Raw genomic sequence first — 15,169 nt, forward strand, 5'->3', positions numbered from 1 at the left:
TATGTGTTTTCTGATGGGCTTACTAATGTGAAAGGGTCATTTGACCCCCAAAGAGGTCACGACACACAGGTTTAGAACCGCAGCCCTAATGCATATTCAGTAGTTACGTGGGTCACAAGGTGGGTGGCATCTTCACTCGGGTCCCTAAGCTCACAGGTGAGGAAATATAATACCTGCATTGGGAGAAGCTATGAAGGGGGTTAGGAAACACTGTGGGAGGAGATAGCAACAGATATCTGCTTCTGTAGGGAGATAAAAATCAACCATGTGCTCATTATAAGGCAGGATAGCGGTTAAGAGGAGAATCTGTGGGAATATTTAAAGCAGGATAATGTACTTGGACTTTACTTCTAACTTACCAAAGTGGAGGCTTTCCTATCATGGAATATAAGCTTTCCAGATTCCCTCTAAGTTAGGGAATATAGTCCTCATCATATTTCCCTCAATGTTAAGTTTTCCATGCAATATTATTTGCACATTTATACCTGAAATTCTTTTTTTTAATCTCTATTTGCGTTAACTCACAGACACCTTCCCCGATAAAGCTGTCTAAAGTAGTCCATGGCTCCCCTCCACCACCACAGTAATCACATTTGATCTCCTCACACTGTTTGATGAGGGTAGATAAAAAAATTATTGATATTAGGGTTTGGTTCCATACATGCATGGGTTTATTTCAAACAAAACATGTTTTTAAATGTCTCTACAATCAGTGAATGGCTACAGACAAGTTTTCTCAGCGATATACTTGTCTTAGGGTGTGCCTTAGAAATGTCAGTATCTGCTGGGTCATTTATTCAAGGCAAAAAGTTCTGCTGAGAAGGTTCTGCCAACTGGTTTTGGTGATCCAAATGGGTCATCTTGCTAGGTTTTCTCAAAGGACAGAGGACAATCACAAAGGTTTATTAGGAAAAAGTTTTCAGGAAAGTCGTGCCAAGGATATATTTTTAATATTTTTATATGCCTGCTCATTCTTTGAGGGTTCCAGAGGTTGTCCCATGATCATTTCACTGGGAAACTTTACCCCCAAGCACTCTACAGCCCTCCTCTCTCCCCTGCACACTTATTTCAGTTCCCAAGACATGAAGAACATTCCAAAGGAGCATGACCTGGATCCCTCAAGGATGTCCAAAAGTACCATTGTCATATGGTAGAAGTCGAAGAAAGCAGAATTCTTTGGAGAAGGGTTAGAGAAACATTAACACTGCATCTAAATGTAGGATATGTCCCCCCAAACCAATATCTTAACAGTTTTGGTATTTTTGTTTAATAAAAGTTTCTATGATCTTGTAGCAATATTTTTTACTTACCGTAGGATTTTTCTTCATAGTACTTAATTTCTCCACACAATATATTATCAGTCAGCTTCCCTGTCTACCTTTTCCTCTGTATTATCAATTCCATGAAAGCAAGACCTTTATATTGTTTCTTGTGCTATATCCATGAGTACCTGCCCCATGGAAAATCAAAAAAGCCACACACTGAGATTGAGTTGAGTCCAATTCATAGTGATCCTATGGGACAGGGTGGAATTGTCCCTGGGGGTTTCTAAGACTGTAACCCATTGGGAGTAGAAGGCCTTGTATTTCTCTTGAAGGGTGCCTGGTGGTTTTGAACGTACAACCTTCAATTAACAGCCCAATGTGGTACCACCACCAGGGTAATACCACCAGGGCTCAGCACATGACAGTGCACAATAGATATTTGTTGTTGGAAAGAATGACACCACTGGGTTCTTTGAATAACTAGGGAGTTTAGTAGGAGGGCAGCATATTAATTCAGAGCAAGTTTTTTAGTTCCAAATTGGTGAAAACACCTTAGCTATGCTTTGAATTTTCCTTGGGCAATCAGCCAACAAGACATAGCTTCATGATCATTTCAGTAGATTGTTGATAGAAAGAGAGGAGTCCATTGAGAACTTGAGTTTAAGATGGGTAAAACTATGGATTTGTGGAAGGTGGGCAGGAGATGCAAACAGGAACTAGTCAGGGAAAAAGGTCTTCAAATATACATGATACGGTTAAATATCCCACCATTCACTCACAAATGCCTAATGAAGTTTCCCACGTTATTGCCAACTGGGAGAGTTTTCCAGAAGTACCTGCATAAGAGAAACCTTTAGTACATGTTGAAAATAGAAATTGTTGTGTATCAACCAGAGACAACCCAATCAACAAAGTAAGCATATGCTTAGGTCACTGACAGGACACCAGCTGTACAAAGCAGAGACTCCAAAGGAGACGTGTAGGTGCCAAGCAAACAGGACACACGGAAAAGCGAGCACCATAGTGGAAGGGAACTGGCAGGATGTTAAATGAAACTGATACCATTTTACAAATTATATGTGTGATGACAATTGTATTTTCCTAGTTGGGTATGACGAAACAATTTATTTTGGATTGGTTGTGTATACATAAGCCCACATTCAGTTCTCTCTCCTCAACCATTTGAAGAGGCGACAGTGGCATGTGGACTATTTCAAGGCAAAAAATGTGTGCAGAAAACTATGAAGGGCTCCCCAACAACCATTGTATGACAAATGACACTCTTTCTGGCTCCTTTGTAAGCAATATTTCTGGATGGTAGAAAAATAAGGTTCTGTATCTAGCATATAGTCCAATATTTCAGTTTGTCAATAGATTTCACTACTGATCATTCTCATTAAAAAATCAGCTAAATGGGGCAATATATCCCATATTAGTAAAGACATGGCAAATCAAGTATTTCCTCATTGATGTGAATTTTACAAGCATGATTTTTCTAAGTCCAGTGGCTGTGCTAGGAAATACTGACAATAATTCAAAGTGTTATAAAGTCATGCAATAGAATGTAATGAATATGCCATTTTCACACCATGTTCACATTTACTTAATCTTGTAGGATGTAATACCTAGACAACTATTAGCCAGATACAATTTACTTTTTTCCTGTTAGCTTACTCTATGCGTTTTCTACTGCTTCTACTCATGGATGAGCAAGTATTAAGAGATATTTAGAAGCTGATCAAGTATTAAAATGTCTTTCTAATACTCCAGAAATACCACACAGTCACAATGAATGCAGTCTTTGAATCCTATACTCAATTTCTAGATGCCTTAGAAAATATTGTTGAAGAACAGACACAAAAAGGAGATACCAAAAGAGACACTGAAAGTATTGTTAACAAAAAGAATACACTACAGTATGTACATATTTATGTTGGTTATGTGGAATAATATAAGCGACAGGATTTTCATCAATCTGGTAAAGCTCCCAAACGTTCAGAAATAAATTTAAAGCCATGTACAGGCCTCTACTAGTCATTAACAGTGTGTGTACATAAGTCAAGAAGATTTTGAGCACACAAAGAAAGAAATACTGACAAATAGTTATTACAAAGCAGTCCACTGGCGCAAAAGCATTAGGGAGAAACATGTAAATGACAGGAGCACTCCAAAAGTATCACTGAGGCCAGAGATTAATATTGTATAACCAGAAAGTGCATCACCACTCACATACATTAATCTTGCTTGAAAAGAGGGGTAACAGCATATAAAGCGCTTTCAAATGGATTTATCTTCTTAAACAGGGTGAATATGCCTAATGCTAAATGCAGGAAGGAAGCCAAGGAATTAGTTCAGGCTTATTCCAGTGACTGAAATTCAAACCTAGAGTAGTGTGACAACCTCATTCATATATGAGAACTAAGTGTACAGATTTAGGAAAGACAAGTTTTGCTCATGTATGCATGTGTGATTCCGTAATAAAAAGTAAAACACCATGCATATTTTCCAGTGTTGAAATTGCTTTATACATATTTCTAATATCAGCAATCACAAAATAACTGTACGACAGAACTTGTTTTATCTATAAAGAGATTCAAAAACCCCCAGTGTACTACTAGGATTTAAGGAAATCTCTACTCATTCTTATTTTGAATCAAAGCAGATATGGTTATAAGGCAGCTTAATTGTGATAAAGTTATTGCAAAGCTAGTATGAGCAAAAAATAGAAAAATGCTTTAAATTATGTCATATTAGCAACAAAAATGCACCTCAAAACAAAAATGTGCAATGTATTATAATATTTGTTTTCTGATCATTAAATTTCTTTTGTGACATCTTTTTTTTATTCATTTATAATTATAGCATTTATTACAAAACAAGCATCAAAATTGAAAAATGTTCTAAATTCACTTAGTTATACTAAATTGCTGCATTTTATTTTACTATTTGTTTAACCATCCAAATCATATGTTGCATTCTAATCTACTATAATCATCTCTACAATACTCTGACAACCAGGCAATTCCCATACCTCAGTTATGTTCAGAGGGAATCACTGTAGCCTAAACCCATGTGTGGCCCCTACAAATGAATTTTTGGCTTTCATTGTCATCCATAGGTCTTCTGCAACCCAGGAGCTCATAATATCACCTGTCCTTCAGATTTGGATGATGTTATTTATAATCCTTATATCACACAGGCTGGTGGGTGGGTGTGTGAGCTTTAATTGACATCTCACTTAGATGACTGCTTACTTAAACACAAATGTTAAGACCCTAAATGTTATTCTTCCTAATACACCATCTAGTTCTTCACCACATTTTGCTGTAGCTCCCATATCTCCTGTGATCTATTCATGAGGGTAGGTATCAAGCAAAGCCATATCATAAGAACTCATTTTCTTAGATTGGGGTTAGGATTAAGCAAGAACCCAAAATCCATTCATATAGCTGTTTATGGTTTATATATGCTTCTCATTCACCTTAGAGACATAGGTGTCATTTTATGTTAGCAAATATTATCAATCATCCCCCTGGAGCATAAAATCATCTTGTTGAGAGTGACATTGATTTAGTCCATAGTAATACATTTAAAGCACCATTGAGAAGGGATATTAAACAAGTGTAGGCTCGCTATAAATCAAAAGACACGGATTATTGATTTACAGATTAAATCTTTAAGTAAATGGAATTATTTATACAAACCAATGGGGTTAGTGGTCAGTCAAAACTTACAATAATAGCAAGTGTTTTGAAGATTTTTATCAAACTGACATTTTATTTGGAAGATATTTTATGCTTTAATGTGAAGCTTATTGGAATTACCGTAAAACACAGCAGCTGGCAAGAGAATCATGCCACTGCAGTAAATGCGAACAATTTATTTCTGATGCAATTTTTCATTTCATTTTTATGCCCCTTCATGTTTTAAAAGCAATGTTCCAAGGAGGCTTTTTTTCCTTTGGCTTTTTGCAAGATCAAATATTGAACGTTAACTGTGGATTGAAGTAACAAAGGCTTTGTTGGTAAATTATGAGTTCAAAATGTGACATTTAATATAGTAGTATGTATCTTCACTGAGGGAAATGGAATGTAAATAAATGTTCATTAGTGTCAAAAAAGAAAGAAAGGAATTACCTAGAATTCAGCATAAAAAAGAGAGAAATTTGTCTGAGTTTTTAATTCTTTCTGCTTTCTTCTCAATTGAGGTTTTTAATCTGTTTTACTTGGCTATTCTTGCTAGGATTTTTGCTGTTGTTTGTATTTTAATGTTCTTCTCTACATGAAATCAAGGATAGGTAAATCTATAGAGACAAGAAGTGGAGTAATGGTTCCTTGTGGGCATGGTAGGGGAGGCTGGGAGGAATTAGGGAGTCAATGGAGATGAGTACAAGAATAAAGAAAACGTTCTCAACCTGATTGTGGGAACCAATTTACAACTCTTTGATGTAATTATGTAATTTAACTAATGGATTGTATGTATGCATTGTCTGTGAATATAATTACATGGCACATATATGTGAATTACATGCCAATAAAACTGTTGGGGGCAGGAGAGACTGAAGTGGAGTCATTTAAAGCAAAATTGGTAAATGCTAATATTTTCTTGCGGGAGCACAAAAAAAATTTACATCAGTTATTGAAACAGCTAAATTCACTGGATTGTTTTCTTTATGGTAGAATATGTGGAATATTCTTTTTGTAGAAAATGTGGTATATAGTAAACAATTTTATAATCTAGTTCACTTTGTTTTACTAAAATGGCATACTTTCTTTGTGCCTTCAATCCCTAATATTACAGTAACATTTAAAATGAGTAATATCATGTATATTTAAGACATGTGACACATACACATATGTAGACATGTATATGAGGCAGTACCCTGAAAAACGGAAAAACTCTCCACTGAGTGGAGCTTTCTTTCATAGTATGCATTTTTCCCGCTAGGTGAACAACAAGCAACTCCATCTGAGTTAGTGCACCCAGTGCCATCACCTTGGAAGGTTCTCTCTGGTCACAGTGAATTTTTTTCATAAAAGCAGTTTTGCTTTAACCTCGTTTTTTGTGATGGTCAATTTAAGAAAACATCATGCAGCTGAGAAATTTTGTTTCCTGCTCTGGAAAATGCCACAAAAACTCTTGTGATGTTGAACACAGCGTACAAGGACAGTGCTATGGGGAAAACTCAAGTGTACAAGTGGTTTTCTCATCCCAAAAAAGGTGAAATGTCGATTGATGACAAACCTTGTTCTGGACGTCTGTCAACTTCCCAAACAGATGAATGTGTCGACTAATAGTGCATTTGGTGTTCTTTCTGCCAGGTCAGACTGTTAATCAAGCTTTCTATTCAGAGGTTCTGAAAAGATTCCATAACAATATGTAACCAAAAAAATGGCCTGACCTTTGGCAGAGGACTGACTGGTTTTGCCACCACAACAATGCAAATGCTCACCCAGCCATCTCAGTGCACCAGTTTTTGCCAAAAATCAGCATGCCTCTCTTGCCCCATGTATCTTATTCTCCTGACCTTGCTCTGTGCAACTAGCTATTTAAGGACTTAGAAGAAGTGAAGTAAAAAATGAGGGAGGTGCTGTCAGTAATCCAAAGAGATTAGCCTGAAAAATGTTTCCAAGAATGAAATCACAAATTTGGCAAATGTATTAAATGAAACGGAGAGTACTTTGAAGGTGATAAGGTTGTTTTGTAAAAATAAATTAAATGCATAGTTTTTAAAAATTGGGGGTACCCCCTCATATGTATATGTATAACTCATGTAGCCTGTTTAAACACATGAGTAAATACGGAAGGGTAACCACAGATTATTATTGCTTAGGGCTCTCACTTGCCTTAATCCAATGCTGGTCTCAGCCTAGATGTAATAAATCACAAATATTGGAATCAGGCTAAAATGCACCTTTTGAACAAGCATACTGGCTTTTTCAGCTGTGGGGGTGATTGCCATGGCAATGTGATGCTGAGATATGTTGATGACATAAGGATAGCTGTAATGTAAACACTGCCAACCCTGGCTCAACTGTGGTTAAAAATTAACAAACAGTGTCTTGCTCTGTCTTGTTTTGGTGCATATTATTTTCTCTGCAGGTCTATCTGGACAAGGTAGGCGGGATAAACAATCTGGAGGAGAAAACAATGGACCAACAGTTCCAGGGGGACATGGGAGAGGGGGAAGCAGAGGAAAGGAAGTGATGTTAACAAACCCAGGGACAAGGGAACATACAAAATCAATGGCGAAGAGGGTGTAGGAGGCCTGATAGGGCTTGATTAAGTGAAATGTAACTGAGAGGCATTACTGAAATCCAAATGAAAGTTGATCATGATAGTGAGATAAGAGGAAAGTAAAAGAAAATAGAGGAAAGAACTAGGAGGCAAAGGGCATTTATGGAGGTCTAAATACAGGCATGTACATATGTAAATATATTTATATATGATGATGGTGAAATATATCTATGTGCATATATTTATAGATTTAGTATTAAGAAAGCAGATGGACATTGGGCCTCTACTTAAGTACTCCCTCAAAGCAAGAACACTTTGTTCTAACAATCCAGTATTCTGTAATGCTCACCTACCTGACATGATCTCTGAAGACAAAATGGGTTCATAAGCAAATGTGGTGAAGAAAGCTGATGGCTACCAAAAGATATAGTAACTGGGGTCTTAAAGGCTTGAAGATAAACAAGCGGCCATCTAGCTGAGAAGCAACAAAACCCACATGGAAGAAGCACATCAGCCTGTGTGATCACAAGGTGTCAATGGGGTATCAGGCATCAAAGAACAAAAAATTATATTACTGTGAGTGAGAGGGAGTGCAGAGTTGAGACCCAAAGCCCATCTGTAGGCAACTAGACATTCCCTTACAGAAGGGTCGCAAGGAGGAGACAAGCCAGTCAGGGTGCAGTATAGCACCAATGAAACATACAACTTTTCTCTAGTTCCTAAATGCTTCTTCCTCCTCCCCAACTATCATGATCCCAATTCTACCTTACAAATCTGGCCATACCAAAGGATGAACACTGTTCAGACAAGAGCTGGAAACACGGGGAATCCAGAACAGAAAAGCCCCTCAGGACAGATAATGAGAGTAGTGATACCAGGAGGGTAAGGGAAAGGTATGAGAGAAAGGGGGAACCGATCACAATGATCTACATATGACCGCCTCCCTGGGGGATGGACAACAGAAAAGTGGGTGAAGGGAGACATTGCTCGGTGTAAGATATGAAAAAATAATAATAATTTATCAATTATTAAGGGTTTGGGATGGAGAGAGGATAAGGGAGAGAGGGGGAAAATGAGGAACTGATACCAAGGGCTCAAGTAGAAACAAAATGTTTTGAGAATGATGATGGCAACAAATGTACACATGTGCTTGACATAATGGATATATGTATGGATTGTGATAAAAATTGTATGAGCCCCCGTTAAATTATATATTTTTTACTAACAAACAGGTGTTTCTGGTCAAGACTTTGTTTCCCCAATGCTGAACACAATCAAAGTAATATATTGTGAAATGTTTGCTTCGATTTTTTTTGTTTGCTTTGATTTCTTTTCTTTTCATTCTTGAGAATATTTCTATTTAATGTAAATAAACACTCAAATGTACTACTATCGAGTTGATTCTGACTCATAGTCACCCCATAAGACAAGGTGAAAGTGTCTCTGTTGTTTTCTGAGACTGTAATTCTCAAGGGGAGTGAGTAGAAGGTCTCTTCTTTCTCCTGTGGAGCACCTAGTGGCTTCAAACTTGTGACCTTGCAGTAGGCAGCCAATGCAAAACCACTATGCCACTAGAGTTCCTTTCAGTAAAAATAAACATTTTTGTGAGAGAATTATATTTGGTACTAATTGGGACAAATAATCCTATTTGCCTACTAATTAATATGTATTTGGACTTAAATCTATTTCCAAATTATGCCTTTCCCCCCCAGCATATTTGATTTATTGTTGTAATTGGGAATATTGGATCATAGATTACTATGCAGGGTGTTCAAATAAATTTTACAAAATTATATGCAAGCATAATAGTCCTTTGTGTGAGAAAGAGTTTTTTTTGTGTATAGAAGTGCAAATGGGATAGTATAGACATCGCTGGCTGGAGAACTACAGAGAGTCAACAAATAAGGGCTGATATTGCTCTAAAATTTCTATTCGTAAACAAGACACACCTGTGCCTCCAAATATAAAGAGCAGGCACAGCTTTTAAGATTTTGGTTTTCTTTCTTGCATATAGAATCTGAACTAGAGGATGCTCAAGTTTTGGGGATTTACCCCTCCACTCATCCTGGTTTTTATAGCACGAATAATTGAGAGTAGACCACCTTTTCTCAATTAAGAAAACCATATTATTTGTTGACTTAACTCAGGATCTAGAAAATAAAATTGTGGTCATCAATCATAGTCTCTGTGTTGGCCCTGACTCCAGATCTTGCCTTGAGCCTTCTTGATGATAGAGTGTGACCTTATTTGGGGGCACATGAATTGATCCAGCTCCTTTTCTTACCTAGAAGAGGTCAACTCTACCTCCCTCCACTTATTCATTGATCACCAGTAAAGAATGCTTCAGTCCCAAGCATTATTCAGAAAGATGATCTCAAATTCCTCGAGACAGCTAAGTTTTCGTTTCTATCTCCTTTTCACTTTTCTTCATTCTTTCCCCTTCCATTTTGTACCCAGTGATGTTTTCACCAGGAACTCTGGTAATTAAATCAAAAGTAATATCCAGATTTTGGACCATATTCTGAATACATCATGGCTAAATAAGCTTTTGGGGGATGGAATAGCTCAGTGAAATAATAAATTAAAAATCTGACATGATGTTGGATTGTTACTGATTGCAGAAGAACAATGTTTCCAAACGTCCTGTGGCGGTACGCATGGTTCCTAAACATAAGTCCCCAATGGCACTGTTCTCACCCTTGTTCAGGCAGGCTCCCTGATCACCGGATAGTAAGTACTGGGTGCAACGTTCTCTCTTAACACTATCTGCAGTCATAAGTACTTGCTGATTGGATATAAAATTGTGTTATTTTGTTTTCAAGAAATCAACAGAGAGGAACAGTGACATTTGAGAAAATATGCCTTCTGTTTCTCCTTATAGATATATTTGCCCAGCTGCCCTTTTGAAACATGTCTAATGTGGCAGATTATATTAACTAGTCAATTTATTGAATATTTGTGAATTATTTTCTCTTAACAAATTTCTCTCTGAATTCAAAGAAGGAGTGTGTTCATTTAAATAAAAGATTCTATGGAAGAGTCTTGATTGAAAATGGAAAAGTGAGAAACAGTTTGAAATTCATGTGGCATCCAGGCCTTCTGGGGAAAATGAGACAAGATGAGGCACTAAAACTATTTCCTTGTAAAAAAATCTTTAAACCTTGACCTAAAAGTATATGCTGAAGTCACCTTGGAATTAAACAATAGGCTAGCACCTTATTGTAAGTAAATGTCTGCATCAAACTTTACACCCTTCAAACAGTATCATTGATATCACGTGCAAGTAAAAGTTTGTTGAAGATCATCCAACAACAGTTGCAGCAGTATATTGACCGCGAGCTGCCAGACTGTCAAGTCAGATTCATAAGAGGATGGGGAACAAGGAATATCTTTGTTGATATCAGATGGATCTTGACTCAAAGTCAAGAATATGAGGAAAATGTTTACTTGTGTTTTATTGATTATGCATAAGCATTAGACTTTGTGGACCATAACCAACTAAAGGATAGTCTTGAAATAAATGAGTATCCCAGAACTCTCCATTGTGTTCATGTGGAACCTATACAGAGGTCAATAATTGTGTAAACAGAGCAAGAAAATACTGAATTTTTACAATAAAAACAACATGCGTCAAGGTATTCAATCTGTATACTGAGCAAATCATCAGAAAAGCTGGATTATATATAGAAGGATGTGGCACCAGGATTGGAGGAAAGTTTACTAGCAATCTTCAATATACAGATGACATAACCTTGATTGCTAAAAGTAAGGAGGACTTGAAACACTCAATGATGAAGATCAAATATTGTGACCTTTAGTACAGATTTAAATTAAATATAAAGAAAACCAAAATGCTCACAAGATCTCTTTAAAGTGTTGAAAAGCAAGGATGTTTCTTTCTTTTTTTTTTAATGTGCCCTAGGCATGAAACAGCTTTGACCACGATCTAGGCATCAAGCTAAGATGAACAAAGGGCTGCCAGTCTGCTCTGCCCCTGACTGATAGAAGAGCACCACCACCAATTAGGTGTCTCTTTGCCCATAGCCAGGGGATGAGCAAGGATGTTTCTCTGAGAACTAAAGTGGACTTGACACAAACCCAAACCATATTATTTTCAATTGCTTCATATGCATATGAAAGTTGGTCATTGAATAAGGAAGACTGAAGAAAAATCCATGCATGTGGATTAAAATGCTTGTTAAGAATAGCGAAATACCATGGACTAACAAAAGAGCAAACAAATCTGTCATGGAAGAAGAACAGCTAGACTTCAACTCATGTCCTTTGGCCCCATTGTCAGGAGAGACCAGTCCTTGGAAAAGGACACCTTGCTTGGTAAAGGAGAGGGGCAGTGATAAAGAGGAAGGACTTTGACAAGATGGATGGAGATAGTGGCTGCAACCATAAACTCAAATATAAGAACTGTGAGGATGGCCCAGGTCAGGGCAGTGTTTCATTCTGTTGTACATAATGGCGCTACGCATCAGAACTGTCATAATGACACTTAACAACAACATGTTAATATCATATTTTATAAAGTTTTAAAACAAAAAATCAATTAATTCATTTTTAACCAATACAAAATTCAAGTGCTCAAAATAAATGTGCTAAATATCTGAAGTCTGCCCCTGTGTCATCTCCTTATGAGGAACAGATGCAGTCATCTGTGGGGTCCAGGTGCTAGATTCTACAGAACACAGAAGCAAAAGATATACCGGAAATACAGTGACTCAGAAAGGGGAGAGAAAAAACAGTGGAGGCAAGAACCAAAATAAAAAGCCTGGAGCCCATAACAAACTGAAGAGACTTGAACACCTGAGGACCTAACAAAGGAAAAGAGCTCCAGAAATAGAGAGCCTGCGCCTTTGATTTGATAAGTTTCCCACACAAAACTGATTCCAATCAAAGTTTGAGAACTACTAACCTGCAATATCAACTGATGGATAAGGCCTGGTTGAACAGGTGAACCAAAGAAAAGTTTTCATTAGGTGCAATAGCGATCCAAATGTTCGTGCCTGTGCTATGTTTGAGCTGATTGTTGTATTCACTGTGTCCGTTTATCCAATTGAGAGTTCGCTTTTTCACTGGGCCTCTACTTTAGCAAGCATGATGTGTTTCTTTAAGAATTGGCCTCTCCATTGGGACTCTATTCAAGTACTCGCTCTACTCAAGTACTCCCTCAACACAAGAACGCTAAGAACCTGGAATTCGGTGGTGCTCACTTTCCCAACACGATTACTGAAGACAAAATGGGTGCATAAGCAAATGTGGTGAAGAAAGCTGAGGGTGCCCAGCTATCAAAAGAGATAGTGTCTGGGATCTTAAAGGCATGAAGATAAACAAGCAGCCATCTAGCTGAGAAGCAACAAAGCCCACGTGTAAGAAGCATACCAGCCTGTGTGATCACGAGGTGTCGATGGGATCAGGTATCAGGCATCAAAGACCCAGAACAAAAAAATCATATCAATATAAATGAGAGGGAGTGTGGAGTGGAGACCCAAAGCCCATCTAGGCAATTGGATATCCACTTACAGAAGGGTCACAAGGAAAAGATGAGCCAGTCAGGGTGCAGTATAGCACCCATGAAGCATACAACTTTCCTCTAGCTCTTTAATGGCTCCTCCCCACCCACTATCATGACCCCAATTCTACCTTATAAATCTGGCTAGACCAGAGCATGTACATGGGTACAAACAAGAGCTGGAAACACAGGGAATCCAGGGCAGATAAACTCTAAGAACTAATAATGAGAGTAGACATAGCAGGAGGGGAAAGATAAGATGGAGGGAGAAAGGGGGAACCATCACAATGATCTTTATCACTGTCCCAGGGGAATGGACAACAGACAACAGGTGGAGACATCAGTTGTTGTAAGACGTGAAAGAATAAAATATTTTGTAAATTATCAAGGGTGCATGAGGGAGGGAAAAATGAGGAGCTTCTACCAAGGGCTCAAGTAGAAATAAAAGGTTTTGAGAATGATGATGGCAACAAATGCACAAATGTGCTTGACACAATAGACGTATGTATGGATAGTAATAAGAGTTGTGTGAGCCCTCAATAAAATGATTTTTAAAGGATATGAAAGATGTGGTAATTATGTAATCATTTGACAATTTGAAGATTAAGAGTGAAGGATTGGAGTTCAGTCTGTCAATTGGGTCATAGCTAATGAGGCCTCTGTGTAGGCATGGCCTTCTCCTGAGTATTCTGCAAAAGCTGGTAATTCCTCCTTGGAGGTGGGGAACACTTCTCTCTCTCCGCTCACTCCCTGGGAGACATTGCAGCTGACAAGACACATGGCACTACACTAGTGTCCTGAGCTGGAGAAGCCACATGGACCTACCCTGATGCAGCCAGAACACGAACCTGGAGAAGCCACATAGAGGCCCCTGCCAGCGCTGAGATGCTTACAATGCTACTAGACCCAAAGACTGTCTACCAACTGGCCTGTGATCATCCTGCACTTGGCATCATTGCATGTGTTTTGAGAGTCTGAAAAGGACTTTATATATTGGTATTGGACAGGTGGGCTAATATCGATTTATGGGCTCGATCTGGGCTGGGTTGAGATGCTTTCTTACTGTACAATTACCCTTTATATAAAACTCTCTCTTATGCACATAATGAGTTTCTATGGATTTGTTTCTACAGTCTACCTGAATTAACACAAAAGAATAATAAAAAAATGTTTTAAAGAATCAGTGTCTCCTATTAAGTATCCATAGTAAACAAGACAAGTCTCACTATCCTCACTTCTAAGGAAGATTCAGACTATCCTTCTTCTAAGACAGACTTGTTAATCCTCTCATAGTCCAGTTATATGGAACATTGTTGACCAATACCATAAAACAAATGACCATTTTGTCATCTTTTTTATTAATGCATCAGGATTGCATTTTTATCGATTTTGGACTATAGAGTAGGTAGAAGTCCACTATTTTTTCATCTGTCGCATTTGTGGTTGGTGCATACATTTGAATAATAGTCATATTAACAAATTTATCTGTTAGGTATATGGATATCACCCTATCACTGACAGCATTGTACTTCAGGACAAATTTTGAAATGGCCTTTTTGTTGATGAATATGATGCTATCCCTCTTATCTTGTCAATCTCAGCATACTAGACTATAAAATGGTTTATGCCAGTCCATCTCTGTTCACTAATGTCTAGAATATCAATAGTCAAACTTTCTTTTTATTTCATTTTTACACCTAGCAACTAGTAATTTTCCCTTGATTTGGACCATTGGTCTTCAAAATCTGTGGAAATTTTTCGGTATCCTTTCATTCCATTTTCCACAAACTTTTTGATGCTCCCTCATATTTTATACATTCCCTTTTTTACTACTACTAAGGGGTGATTGCAGCTGTTCCGTCTCCTTCTGAGTTGTGTCACACCAGTCGATGAGGGTCCCCAAAGTTTCGCCCCTTCGCATCACTAAAGTTTACTCCACCTTGAAGATGCTGCTCTTCGCCGGTCATATTTCAATGCCTTCCAAACTAAGGGACTCGTCTTTCAGCAAGGTACCAAACAATGTACCTCTGCTGTCCGTGAGCTTTTCAATAGTTAGGGAATGTTTTGTTTTGTTGTTGTTTGTTTGGTTTGGTTTTGAATTTGTTTTTCAGAAGTAGACTACCAGATCCTTCTTCCAAGTTTGTCT

The 15,169-nt window shown here is 37.8% G+C and overlaps 1 non-coding gene across 1 annotated transcript; it reads right to left on the reverse strand.

Moving 5' to 3' along the window:
• Nucleotides 1-11,411: 11,411 nt before the first annotated feature.
• LOC142452262 (small nucleolar RNA SNORA48) lies at nucleotides 11,412-11,555 on the reverse strand. Its single transcript, XR_012785285.1, has one exon. It is a non-coding gene; the product is annotated as a small nucleolar RNA SNORA48 (small nucleolar RNA).
• Nucleotides 11,556-15,169: the final 3,614 nt, after the last annotated feature.

This window comes from Tenrec ecaudatus, chromosome 6 (genome assembly GCF_050624435.1).
Source record: "Tenrec ecaudatus isolate mTenEca1 chromosome 6, mTenEca1.hap1, whole genome shotgun sequence".
NCBI lineage: Eukaryota > Metazoa > Chordata > Mammalia > Afrosoricida > Tenrecidae > Tenrec > Tenrec ecaudatus.